General features: G+C 41.5%; 1 protein-coding gene across 13 annotated transcripts in view; it reads left to right on the top strand.

Annotated features, from left to right (window-relative positions):
- Nucleotides 1-267: 267 nt before the first annotated feature.
- The window catches only part of LOC119019211 (MORN repeat-containing protein 4-like), a 112,325-nt gene continuing 98,190 nt past the window's right edge, over nt 268-14,402 (top strand). For 4 of the 13 annotated variants that reach the window (XR_005074970.1, XR_005074967.1, XR_005074972.1 and 1 more), the window contains exon 1: nt 296-739. The gene's annotated coding sequence lies outside the window, so the exon portion shown is untranslated. Of the gene's footprint in view, nt 740-14,402 lie in introns of all 13 variants that reach the window. The other 9 variants (XR_005074976.1, XR_005074977.1, XR_005074975.1 and 6 more) reach the window with 4 other exon arrangements.

Below are 14,402 nucleotides of genomic sequence, written 5' to 3'. Positions count from 1 at the left end.
AATTATCTATAAATTGTATTTCTCCCCTCGGGATGGATGTATGTGTACATTTTTTGTGTGTGTGATTTTTGACTGTTAGTCGGATTAATATGACTTAATTTATGATGTCATGGCGCCTGCGTGCTCCAGATTAAATCCACACACTCAGCAGGGGATGAATGCTAATCAGGCTGATTGTGTTTAGATTTAAATATCTAATTATAGCAGATTAATGTTTGCATAAGAACACAACTCACAGCAGGTCTGTTGTGTTGTATTGTTCTGTATTGTGTTGCGTTGTGTTGTTCTGTATTGTGCTGTTGTGACTTCCTTGTTGCTGTCACCACCCTCCGCCACACGGTGTCGCTGCTGCGCGCGCACACACGCGGACTCGGACGCGGAGCCGCTTCCGGTTGCCCCGACAGGTGAACATGGCGGGCTAAAACAAACGGTCAGTTGGAGGGAGGAAAAGCGGCGGGTTGATATTTGTACAACGAGAAAGAAAGAAAATGTTTGTACAACAAGTGAAGACGGCGGACATGGTGACTGTGGAGCTGAGGCTGATGCTAACCGGCTAACGACGGAGGGAGCTAACCGACAAGCTAACGTTAGCTCAGCCGTTACCGAACTGAGCTGCTAACGGTCGCTGCAGGAGTCCGAACACCAGCCTGGACTCGGGACTTCATCATTTGGCGGTTTAATCGTGTCGGGATTTGGATTTTTCTTCAGGAGGGAGACGAACAAACGTGTTTTGATTGAGGTAAGAGCATCACCTGTGCTAGCTATTTACTGCTGGATTAATCAAATGAGCTGTGGGTGTGACAGTCTGGTTAGCTCCTGGTTAGCTCGTCAGTTTGAATGTGAGCGCTGCTTAACAATCAATATTTTACTAGTGATTTACTCAAATAAAGGATAAGGTCACTTTACTTAAGTATTTTCATTTCCATTTTTAAATTTTGGAGGCAATATTGTACTTTTTACAGTAATTCAGTAACTGTAGTCACTGGTTACTGTTGAGATTAGGTGCATGTTTAAATTAACATATTGTGTCGACAGTCAGATGAATAAAAAATCAGATTCCAGTAATCAGAACAATGCTGAACATCAAGTCTGATCATTCAGCTGAATATACATGTAGTTTACTTTTACTTATTTTTGATACTTATTGACTCAGGTTCTATTTATACGAGCGACTTTTACAAGAGGAGTATTTGAACATGATATCTTTACTATCTTTACCACTTTTAAGCGCTACTGCATCTAACCGTGAATCAAATAAAATCTTTTTTTTTATTTTTTTAAATAAAGCCTAAAATCACAATAACAGTGTCTTCAGTGGGCTTTAGAGTCTGAACAGTGACCGACATCTCTGACTTTTTAACACCTGTGACTGATGGGATGTTGCTGAATGACTCCTCTTCTGACATACTGGCTTAAAGAGCTTAGAGTTAAATAGCTGAAGTCAGTTTCTTTATTTGCATCTGTTACTGTTTCAGATTAATTGGTATCAGCAGTTTTTCTGTCAGGTTGCCAGTAAAATAATAAGTGTGGTACGTTGTGGCTCTGATGCAGCATCTGATTGGTAACGCTGGCATTCTGAAAAAAACTCTATATTGGTCGACCCCCTCCTTTAAACAATTAGCCGATAATTATAATGTTCCTGTTCTCCTGCTAATTGATATAATGTCGTATCGCCAGTGAGCTCCACTGAACATTACTGTGCATCGGCAGCTGAAGCGACGTATTAATAATTCATGTCTTGTATGTGGGTGAAGGGTAAAAAGACAAGTTTGTTTGAGCAGCACCTTTCTGAGGCATGGGTTGATAAAAACCGCTTCAGGTGAGCAATAAAAGAACCTTTAAAAGTAAAGTCAGACTCGTATGTAAAAAAACAAAACAAAAGTAGGTTAACAGTGGAGTGAGTCACGGCGGCTCACCCTCCACTGCTGCATCGGTTTCTGTATCGGAGCTTGTTAGCAGCCGCCGTCCTCGGTGTGTAGCAGCTAAACGCAGCTCAGACAGGCCTGGGGAGACGACCGCATGGGGCTGGCGCTGAGTCTTAATTGAATGGAGCTGATGCGGTTCTATTAATCAGTAATGGGGAGCCTTGCTGGGCCCAGCCACCACACACCGCAGCGGGAGGGGTTTCTGATGGGGCCTCTGACATTTGCACAGCAGTCAGTATGTATTTGAAAAACAAGAGAGCGAGGAGGGAGATGTGTTCGTGTCTCCTGAGTAAAGGTTGGAATGAAGAGAATACTTTACATAAAATGCTTCTACTTGTACCTTTCTCCAGCATACATTTCTGCCACGCACTGTGCTGCGGGACACAGTGCGAGCCATTAAAGCTCTTTATCACAAGGTTGCTGCTTCTGAACGTTTGCTCCATCGTCTCACACTGGAAAGAAAGGCAGCAGCAGGCAGTTAATGGCTGGTGTGAATGCTAGAAGGGAAATACGCGCTCCTTCTCTGCTGTGTCCTGTCACGTCTCCATACGTGCTGAAACATGTAGTAGATTCATTTAGTAGCTGATAAGCATTTAAACAACTGGTCAGCAATTCTGCTTGGCAACTAATTGTTTAGCTAAGTATCAACCAAAAATGTTTTTCTTGGTTCTAGCAGTTTAATTATTATTGTTTTATTATATATTGGAGTTAATTGAATATGTTGGCATTTCTAACAGGTGACAAACCAATCTAAAGACATAACAATGGGCTCTGGTGAACATTTCTCTAATATTTCATAGTCTAATTAATGCCAGTGAATTTAAAGAAATCAGGAGATGAATCAATAATGCCACCGCTGACTGCGAATCTGTGAAACATTAGCAGACAGCAGAGCAGAGACTGGGCTCAAACTAAAGTCTGTAAGTGTCATAAATGTAGAAAGAATAATTAATCAGAGCACAAGTTAACGAAGCACAAACCTTTCAGGAAAGCAATATTTCTTTCAGCTGCTTTACCAGAAATCTACCATCCACCTGTTCCAGATTAACCATTATCCATTTCTATTATAGATTAAATGGTCGCGCAAACTCTAGTTTCACCTGTGTTGTTGTGACCGTGAGGAACAACAGTTGTCACTTTAAGTAATCTGACTGAGTTGCTTCGCCACAGATCAAACATGGAAGAAGTTGTCCAAATCAGATTAAAAAGGCAGTTTCAGTGATAAAAGAAAACAGATCTCATCGCGCAAAATCTGTGGTCCAATATGTTCTTTGTTTTTTGGCCGTGGGTCGGCTTGCAAAGAGATTTTATTTTTATTACGTTTATTTTAAAAACAATCCAAATTAGACAGTTGTCTATTTATGTGAAAAATAATTGCAATTCAGTTGTGCTGCTTTTTTCCATAATCTTCAGGCTATAAGGAGAAACCAAATCCCTTCAATGTAAAGTTTGAGTCCCACCGTGACTCTTTCTATCTGCATACTGGAGCCGCAGAGTACAGTGACCTTGGCTGCATGTTAGGAATTTTTATTCAGATTTTTGCCCCTAATTTCCATTTCTTCTCCACAATTTGAAACATCCAATTCCCTGTGCACTGCAAAATGGACCAAAAATGAATGCATACTGCAAACACACACATGAATAGATGCTGGGGTGAAAAGCTATTTCAATATGTGTTTAATAAAGAAAAGACTTGATGAAAAAAAAATGAGGTCAGACCTCCTGAAGAGAGCGCAATATCCAAATATTCAACATCTCGGTAGTCAAATTCAGTCAGACACAGACCATGAGCGGCCATATATGTGCAAATGAGCGAAGTATGAAACCACACACACACATGCAGACGGTATCTAAAGAGGGAGTCCTCTCAGAGCCTTAGGCATAGCATGAGAAATAAATATTTGATAGGAGGATGACCTACTTCCTGTTCCCTGAAAAGTTATTTGTCTTTTTCTGCCTCCATCCACCGCAGAGGCCTCTTTCCTCAGGCCCTGCAGCAGAGCGCGAGAGAGAGAGAGAGAGAGACACTTAGGTGGAAAGAAAAGCCGAGAGAGAGCGAGGAGGAGGAGATGCAGGGAGACAAAAGAGTTGGCGAGCAGAGTGAGAGGTGATCTGGAGAGAGAATAGATGTTGGATTGAGTTTTAGTCCCTCAGAGGCAGAGACGGTCCGCCGGTAGAAGTGATCTCATCGGTTGAATTAAACCTTTCGGCACCCGGGGCGACTCGCTGAACAACACCGCTGTGAAGATGAGTGACACAAGTAAACAGTAAACTTGTGACCTCCACGAATTATATTGGGATTTACACTGTTGCAACAGCCGATACCATTACCTGCTCCACACTGCTGATACCAATAAAAAAAAAAAAAAATCACAAAAAAGTTCACAACCCGTAGTTTCCACTGGTGGCTGATGGCAGGCGTTCTGGACAGTGTTCGTGCTTTTCACCATTTCATCAGCGTCCCAGAAGCGGCTCTCCGCTCTGCTCCGGAGAGAATACGCTCAGAGGCTATTTTTGATGCAGGTGGACGGCAGCCGCATCAGATCGAGCCAGACAGGAAGTCAGACAGTGAAACCGCCTTGTGCAATTGGACAATTTTCAAAGAAAAAAACCCCACACTGTGCTGACAAAGTCATAGTCAGATATTAACAGTTAACACTCTGTGTCATGCTGTAAGCGGGTCCTTAGTTTATGTCAGCCTGCTCTGTTTAAAGACTAACGTTAGCTAGTCACGACCTTTTGACTGTCACATAAAATCCAACCTGAGTCTTACACAAAGAAATCCACAATCCAGCTTCATTTAACACGAGCAACTTGACAGTATCAGGCTGGCATGACTAAAAAACACTCCCGGTGCGATATGAAGTCACGTGGAGAACGGAACAAAACGATTCAACAGACAGACTCAACTGTACGCAAACTGCACTGCTGCGTTCACAGCTATAACTTTACTACTGAACACACACGATCCCTCTCTTTCATAATGCCTTAATGCTTTGGCCCCAAGGGGGATTCAGCTGAAGCCCGGTGGGCCGCCTCGTCTTGTAGTACACTGGTGAAGACGTTGAATTGTTAGCAGAATATATATCTGTTGTTTGCGTGCAGCAGTGTCCTACCTACCTGTCTATCTATCTATCTATCTGGGGGCAATATATTTAAGGATGGGACTGAGGCCAGCAGCAGCTCTAATGTAGAGAGCTGAAGCTGCTGTTCAGCTGGTGATCACTGCACATTTTAGCTTTTCTGAAGGTCCATTTATAGAACCTACATCATGTGGCTGTAGCTAATGGAACACACGTTGTCTTGGTGCATCTCAGTGCACATCTGTAGCAAAGCTTTTGGAAAATATATCTAATGTTCAGCACAGAGAATGGAACGCTGTTGAGTGCTTAGTGCTGGCAGTAAATGTCTGTTCAGACTCAGTTTGTTTACAGTTTGTTTACATATCATATTGCTCCTGTTCCCATTTTTAGAAATCTTAGACTAAAATGTATTTCTAGATTTTGTAATTTCTAGACTTTGTCATCAAACTAATCAAATATAAAATATCATAACGATACATAATGAAGACTGTACACCCAACTTAAATATTGTAGAGCTGCTCCTGTATGTGAACAGCTCGCACAACCTACCGACTCTCCTTTCACGTAACTGCAGTGAGAGCAGATTTATTGTGATGTTCACCTGTTGTTCATACCTTTTCCATGCAGGGGTGGCAGCCATGTTGCTGTTGGGGGTGTTTGTTACGTGAGACGATGTAGTTCACTGAGCAGTTTAACAGAAACTATTTTTTTATTTTTTAATTTATTTTGCTTCATTTACAACAAACTGGGACTTTCTTGAGATTCACTCTCCATACATTTTTCTGAAATAAGGTCCCATACTGGAAGGAGCTTGACTTCATCTCCATTTGAAAGGTTCTTTGTTGTCAGAATTGTTCAGTTAGTTCCAAGTAGTGGTACCATGCACTGCAGGCTTTCCTTGAATGCAGCATTTTTGGCTCCAAGGACTTTCAGGAGATGAGGACTTTCTCCAGAGCCTTTAGTGCTAACCCAGTGCAGCATACCTAACCAGCTCTGTCAGGTAAGGGTAGTTACTGCAGCTTAATTTTTATGGCTCTAGGTCAAAAGTTCATAGCAGAACAATAACTTCATAAAATATAAAGGATGTTATAGAATTAATAACCCAGTAGTGTTTGAAATACGCCCTGTAGACCACCTGCAGTATTAAAATACTGCTTTTGTGTTAATGCATCAATAATTTAACACTGAGTAGGTTCCATGCTTTAGGACCAAGGGCTTTTTGTATTCCCATGTATTTACTGTTGACTTAAGTGTTAAGTTACTGTGCATGTGAATGTAACAATTGATAGATGGGTCTAGCGGACTTTCTGCGCTGTTGAAATCCCAATTTTGCCACGTATCAGAGATTTTCCAGGTCATTAAATTTATTGAATGTACCATGGGGAAGGGACTGGAATTGAAACTGGTTTCTAAATTGTCCAATCCATCAGAGTCGTATGTCTCTGAGCATATCAATTTTCTTATTGATGCCAGCATTTTCAGACCGTTGTGTATTGCAATACAGTGACTTCAGACTCTTGTGTTTGCTACTGTGAAAACTGGAAACAAGGAAAAGTGAAAACACCAGAAAGACACTGAAACATGTTCCCCAATTGGACAAGTGACTTGCTAGATTTAGTACCCTGATGTGGCATTATACTTGCCTGGGCAATGCTTAATACTAAGCCCTGCTGTTGCTACAGCTAGCTGTCAGGCTAGAACAAGCTTGAAAAAACTGATGAGGAATCAAAAAGGGAAGATCGGACTAATAAGCAGAATCTGTAGTGTTATAAAAAGGATTGATATAACTGCTTTAATTGACCCCGGGGACAAATGAATTGGATTACACTGAATAACATAATCGATTCCCAACCCTATATTACACTTTCATGTAAATTGACATTGATAAAACTTCTGGACTGGCAAGAAGGGTCCCAGCAAACAGGCTAAGTTTGGGGATCAAGGTCAAAAGGTCACAGACTGGTAAAATGTACAATCTCAGAAGCAGTTTGTGTCATTCAGTTGTGAATCTTATGTCAGAAAGTGAAAGCAAATCAAGATAATTTTACTGATGTAGCGTCCTGCTGTAGTGATACCTCTCATAACAATCGAGCCTCTGAGGCGGATGCTGTCTTTACCTCCTGGTTGTTCCATTAGAGTACTTAACCTTTGGGGACCTCCTCCTTTACCCCGGCTGTTAACTCAGGGAGTGGAAGGGTCAGAGTTCAACCATGTGCCTTCAGTCAGGGATGGAGGAGTAGATGAATGTCTATCACAAAGAAGAAACTCACACACCTGTAACTTTTTTTTTTTATGTCCTGAAAACAGTAACACCAGTTAAAAATCTACACAAATTAGACAGACATTTTATTTTCACAACAAAATTTATTAGAAGAATAGTGGTTTTGAAAAGAAGGTTCTAGCATCCAGTGAATACTACCTTACACAACATTACAGCTGAAATGTGTGGCAAAAATGGCAATTTTCTTTTTTACCAAATTGAATATAACATAACCAGTAAAGTATTTTACACATGCACAAAGACAGATCTAATCAGCGTCGCCTGACGTTCAATGCAAAATGAAGTTTAAAAAAAGGACTCTAGGAAATAAAATCATCAACTTTCATCTTTTTGTCAAAAAAATCACAGACATTATGAGACAATTTATTATTCATTAGCCCAATCAGATAAGTCAGATTTCGCATTCAAAACAGGGAGAAAAAGAGAAAACAAAATAGTGCAGTCAATCAAACTAAAACCAATTATTGTGATCCTTGTTAAGTGCTCATTTACACGGACATCGATAATATAAGCCTAGAAGAATAAAAGTCCAACTCACAAGGTACAAAATAAGAACGAAAACCAAAAAAATATCGTACATAAATAAAACTACAATATGAGAAAAATATTTTTTAAATTATACAATTTTTTGTCAAACTGTAAACAGTAGATATTGAAAAAATGAGGTCCATTGGGGTATTTGGAGAACCTGTGTGTAAGTGTGTGTGTATGTATGTGTGTGTGTTTGTGTAAGTGTGTAGGTGTGTGTGTGTGTACATCTGTGTGTGTGTTTGTTTATGTGTTTGTGAGAGGTACAGTCCAGGTGGGACCAAATTGTGAAAGGGGGCTTGAGCATCCTGAGCATCGGTACAGTGCCCCCTCGGGCCTGCTGGACTGAAGGAATGAGGTATATCGTCAAACCCAAAAGCAAAATCTCAGCGGAAAAGAGGAAAAAGCCCAGCAGGCCCTGCGGCGGGGCATCCAGCCACCCGTTAAGAACCGAGGTGAGATTACGAAAACGTTAGAAACCTCAGCAGGACAGAAATCGAGACTGAAGAAAAGAAGAGGTTTGTTGTTCTATCCAAACTAGAGTCCAAACCCCTGGACAACACTTCCTGCGTCTACCCAAATATCATAAGCCGTTTCCAACCCAATCAGAGCTATCTCTATCACAACAAAATCAGTCTACTACCAAAACCAACATCAGGAATGTAGAAGGTAATCTTAAAAGATCTTACAACATAAAATATAAGTTACTTTTTCAGAGCCTTTACACAGTTCTCACCAAATGTCACCGATTTGATTGTTGTTAAGAGGTAAAAAATTTCGGCAAAATTCGAAATGCACTCCTGTCCCTCTAAACCACGTTAATAAGTATCTGCTTTTGCATGACTAGTTCTGATTGAAACAGAGACTCTGAAGTCTACAGGAGACTTCCAAAATCCAACCTGTGTGTAGCAACACAAACACTTAGCGACATACAGCAGAGGTTTCAACTAATCACGGCAGAGAAGAGTGGCTGTCTAAAAACGATTTCACTAAAAACTGCAAGACTTTTCTGTTTCTCGCCTTGTTCTTTCACAGCTCTACAGTTCTGTAGGTTAGGTACCACAGCGCCCAGCTGAGCTCCGCCATTTTCCTGGTTTCACTTGCGGTGAGAGAGGCTTACTTAGTTTTCCCTGAAGCTTAAGAAGAACTAAAGGCAGATCTGTCACATTCCTCTGTTGTGTGTAACTTCATTGGTGGCGGAGAGAAAAAACGTTGTCAAGTGAGCAATTCAACCGGATGAATACCCGACCATGAGGTACTGTAACTGCAGCGTCCTGCGGTGTTTAAACCAACATCCTGTGTGAAGGGTTGTGGAGGCTATTCAAAAGCCAAATCACTGTTTTGTGCACTTGTATGAAACATTTTTTAGAGGTTATCTTGGTGTAAGTCATCGTTACATGGGTGATTTGTAGCCACACAATACCAGAAGGATACGTCAATGCTTGGCACAGAATAAAAGCCTCGGCACCTGACGCAAGTCAGAGAGAACAGAGTGCAAACAAGTACACAGCAGTCCTGAACTGAGAAGAAGATTGACATTCATAAGATACTAAAGATAGAATAGAGACAACTTAATGACAGAAAAAGAGAAGTAATCCCATGAGTAGAACACAAAATAACAAAACTCTGAGGGTGCGAAAAACTGCTTCTGATCATTTAAGAGTTTGGCGCTATTTTTTTGTCTTCATAGGAACAGGCTATTGAAAATAAACTATAGTCAAGGTGGATCACTGCTAGGCCTCGTTGTAGATTAAGTACCTGAATAAGAGTGAGCGCAGTGTTGGGGTCCCTGAGGGTGTCTGGGTAATGTAATTTGGGTCTGTAAGGTGCCTAGAGAGAGGCATCTTTTCCTACAGACAGCCAGGATACGTTCAGAGATGCAATTCTTTAAACTTGTACACTGTTCCTTTAAGTTAATGTAAGAGCACAGGTAGATTAATGTTCCTTAAAAAACAGCTCTGAGGCTAAAATCTGTGTGAAGAACAACTGAGGAAAATCAAAAAGAGCCAGCTTTTCACATTATTTCTTACACAGCCACACAGATTCACACTCATACACACTTTTTTTTTGTTACTTTACACAAGGAAAAAAAAAATGATTGCAAAAGAGCTTTAGCCAAAAACCACTACGAAAGCTGTTGCAGTGACAAACAGACACCTTAGGTGCTCCTTCTCAGGAAAGGGATTTTTTCTTAGGGGCAATATTTCATATTCAAAACATCAGAATCTGTCCTGCGGACAACATCCAAAAAAAGCGCTTTTGGATTAACCAGCCTCTTCGAACATAAGGACTGATACAGGGGTATGTACACCAGCATGCAAAAATATCGAGAGGGTCAACGTTCACGAAACCGTACGTCGCTCCCAGCGAAGCATAAGGGAGATGCGTTTTCTAACGACTTCACTGTTTGTTGGGTTCTGTGGAGAACCTGAACAGGATCATCAACGCCCCACCCGCCACTTCCTTCATTTAAAACAGTCTTTACTTTTCTAGACATAAAAACACAAACCGTTCCTCTTCAGTGCCTTCAATATACAGTTCCTCCTCACCTGTGAAAAAGACAGGTGAGGGTTGATGGGTAAAGCAGTTCTATATACAACTGTCCTGAAGACATCCCACCCCCTGCAGCCCTCCCCTCCCCCAATGTGGCGCCTACGTCCAAGTCATCTTCATAAATATACCGTCTTTACAGTGTCCGCTCCAGAAAAAACCCCTCCCGCCCGTTCCCCCCCGTTTTCACATAATCAGGCTTGAAAAGACTACAACTACACTAGATCCTAGTTCCACTACTTCTTCTGTTAACAAAAAGCTCAAGTCGCCCTGCCCCTTCGCCCTATGCTACATCATGGGGAATAACAAGCAAGAACAAAGTAAGAAAACAAACACCAAAAGCAACAAAGTGGGAGTGATTTCACCTAACATACTGCACTGGACTTCTGTATTGTTTCCCTGAATCATTAATGGAAAAGGCTCATCCTCTTCCTTTTCAAGATAAAAGTTTATGACATTAGAGATTTGTATATACATATGCATTTGTGTTTATGTATGTGTGGGGCTTGTATAGGTATATCTATGTGCACATATAGAGTATTTCTTAATCTTAAATATGTATAGTTAAATTAGAGGTTAGTTGTGTTTGCGTTTTTTTTTTTACATTCAGTTTTTAACAACGATAAAGAGTAGATAAGTAGATAAAGAGGTATGCAAAAGGAACAACATTGGGAGCGTGTGGTTTCAAGTGTTCCACATATTGGCCTTCATCCTTTCAGCAAAACCCACATTTAAAATCAAAAGATGGCAGGTTTTTTTTTTGTTTTTTTTGTTTAGCTGAAACCCCATCTTTTGCAGGGATTTTTAAGACTGTCTGTGGATCGTTCAGAGCTGTCAAATGGTCTCGAAAAACAACCTCCTTTTCGTATTTAACTGAGGAACGCAAGGTGGGCTGCAACGTCTGAGACCAAGAATGTCCACAAATCAAGAGACAGAAGACATACGAGGATGTGAAACCAAAGGAGTATAAAAAAATATGGAACCTCCACTGGAACACACTGCATGGCAGAAGAAGCAAGAGGGGAAACAGAAACAAAGACAAAGGACAGCAGATGAACGTGCCCAGGAGACGAGTGTTGATGGACAGGATCTGACAATATGTGGAGGTTGTCAAGGTTACATGGATTTCTTTTCTGAGGTATTCTGTGTTGTAAGTTTTTTTTTTTTCTTCTTCTTCTTCTTTACATTTTTGCACACCAAGAAAACAACAAGATGGAAAACATTATCAAAGACTAAAAGAAAGAACAAACACTCAACGTTACTTTCCCGAACGCAGATTCAGTCAAAGCGCTCGTTTTTTTTCTTTCCGTTCTTTTTCTCTACGAACAGCTTTCCTTTATTTTGACATTCGGGAAGGCAACAGTCCAAGTCTTGTAAGTTAGATCTTCAGAGGACAAACGAGGTGGACCGTTAAGTCAGCTCCACATGAGCCTCCCCTGCTAAGAGTTATTCATATTTACAATCCTTGCTGTTTATAAAGCACTGAAAAAGTATTTGGCTGAAAATAATGTACAGAATCAGTCAAAAGTAATAATAATAAAAAAAGGCTTTTCTAAGACCCTTTTTAGTGATGATGCTCTGGCTCTTATGAGTCAACTCCAGCCAGATGAGTTTGAGGTTCTCCACTAGAGTTTCTGAATAGTTTCTGTTCTGGCAGTGGGAATCATCTGCATGACATTTAATCTTCTGTACAGCCAAACTTCCTGGCTGAGGACTGAACTCCGATATCTGCTCACCAAGTGCCGGCCTGTCTGACCTGACTATCGATCGCACCCATGAACCAGTGTTTAGCCCGACTATAAATACACTGGCTGGTGTGGTTATCTGCATGTAGTGTAGACTTCACAACTGATAGGTAACAGGGAAAGGTAAGGATCAAACGCCAAAGACATCATAACTTCAAAGACAGCAAAAAGAAGCTACAAGGGGATCACAGCATTGCACTGGCAATTTAAACAAAACAACCTGCTCATTAGCTGACTTTTTTTTTTCTTGTTTTTCCATTTTTAAACACAGAAACTAAAAATCAAGCCTGAGCCCATTACCCAGAAACATCCAAAACAAGAGATCAGAGACATCATACAACATTTATGGCCAAACCTTTAAAATATTGAGTCTCTGGTGAGGAGAGAGTTCATGAAATTTTCACTAAAGTCGAAATATTAACCGACTGCCAACCATAATGTTTGTGTGTGACGTATATTGGGTTTTTATTTCTCTAAATATTGCAGAGGATAATGACCACCCTTGTTGCTTAAAGAATGTCAAGCCCTGTTTTAAAAACTCTTAAAAATGCAAGTTCCTCATCAGAGGAGAGCGTGGCAAAGCCTCTGTGAAAAGATGAAAGAGAAAGAAAAAGAAAGGCTGAGGGAGGACCATGTTCAGTGGCCTCTGGGCCGTGTAGACAATCCCAAGAGGCGTCAGTGAGGTTTCTGAAAAGGCCTGATGAGAGGTGAAGGACTTGGGTCTGCCAAGGAACACCCCATCTCTCCTGGGATAAACAAGGGTCTGTCAGCCCCTCAGCGATCACGCTCTACTGGCCAAGGATGCTGAAGGGATGACAAATAGTTAGCGGGCGAAGGTGAAGGGAAGGGGATGGAAGGGGTTTATGACTTTTCATCAAAGAAAGTGACAATAAAATCAAACGTTTACAGGAGTGTCGAAGAGAACGCGTGGCCCTAACCGACCACCTATGGCAGTGCAGCAGCATCATGGTGCGTCTCCAGAAACTGCACACTCTTTTGAGTGACAGGGACAATCAAGATCTGACACATTTCAAAGAGGGGAAAACGACAACGGGAGATCGTAATAGTCGGCAAACAACCAGAGGATGCAGTTCCTTCAGGGTCTGCCAGTGGGAGAGATCATCCAGCAAATTCTTTGCTGCGTTTAACCTTCATTAAAAATCCCCCCAAAAAGAGGAAATCAGAAGAGTGTAACAGACATTCTGTTGGAAATATCTGTTCGCCAGTGTTGGACAACGAGTTTGCATAATCGTCTCTTCGGTCAAAAGCATTTGTTCTGAACATGTGGCGGGCAAAGCCAGATGAATCAACACGAGAAGCAGCATCTTCGTATTGCGATGGGGATTTTTTTCTTTTTTGCAACCACTTATGCAAAGAAGTGCAAGAAATAAACTGGATTTGAGTTCAGAGCAACAGAGACCAGCTGGTCCATGTAGGTGGCTCTAAAGGGCCAGACACACCTCCACATGGGAACAATGCTGCAAGATTGTCATGGCAACACACAAGGGCGCCTCATGAAATGCACTCTATCACTGAGCATTTTGACCAGATTCCCTTCACACAGCTCTAGTTTTTATTTTTCTAATTTTTCGTTTTCATCCTTCACATCAGGTCTGATATTTTGGCCCTAACAATCCCCTCCCCTCTCTAAGTGGAGTTTCGGATCAACCGTGGCGCCTGTTAATGATAGGCAACGTTTGTTTGTGAAGTGAATTTCAGCATCGTTCCATTAAAAGCCTGTTGTTTAACTGTGGCGTGGGGGTGGGGATGGCGACCTTCAGCGGCCTTTATTCTTCTGTACTTCACTTATATTTCATCCTTGCTCTCCCATCCACCTCCTCAGACCGCCACGTCTATCTGACGGTCTGTCCGTCTGCCATCTGTAAGGAGGCTTTCTGACGAGGCGGAGGGGTGAGACGAACGCCAGCATCGCGGGCTCGTCGAAGGCGAGAACAGCCAGTGTGAGAAAATGTCTGCCTGCGAGCCTCTCACAGTGCAACATAATAACGGGGGGCGGGGGGATTGCTGGGAATTTAAGCCAACAAATTTGACCCGAATGTCTCATGACATTTTGCTTTGAAAGGAGAATGCCGTTCTTGAAGTGACCGCTCTGTGATTTCACACGGGTGGTTAGATTATACATGATTAGTAAACCGACCCTTAGCGATTACATTTGAGATTGTGATTAGAGTCTTCAAAAGGCACTCCTGATTCCACTGATTGAAGGACAACACATATATAATCACAAGTTTAGTGTGGTTCGTGTTGATTACTGAGCCAGGATAGGAAA

This window comes from Acanthopagrus latus, chromosome 1 (genome assembly GCF_904848185.1).
Source record: "Acanthopagrus latus isolate v.2019 chromosome 1, fAcaLat1.1, whole genome shotgun sequence".
Taxonomy (NCBI): domain Eukaryota; kingdom Metazoa; phylum Chordata; class Actinopteri; order Spariformes; family Sparidae; genus Acanthopagrus; species Acanthopagrus latus.
This window is presented reverse-complemented; position numbering and strand designations above follow the sequence as displayed.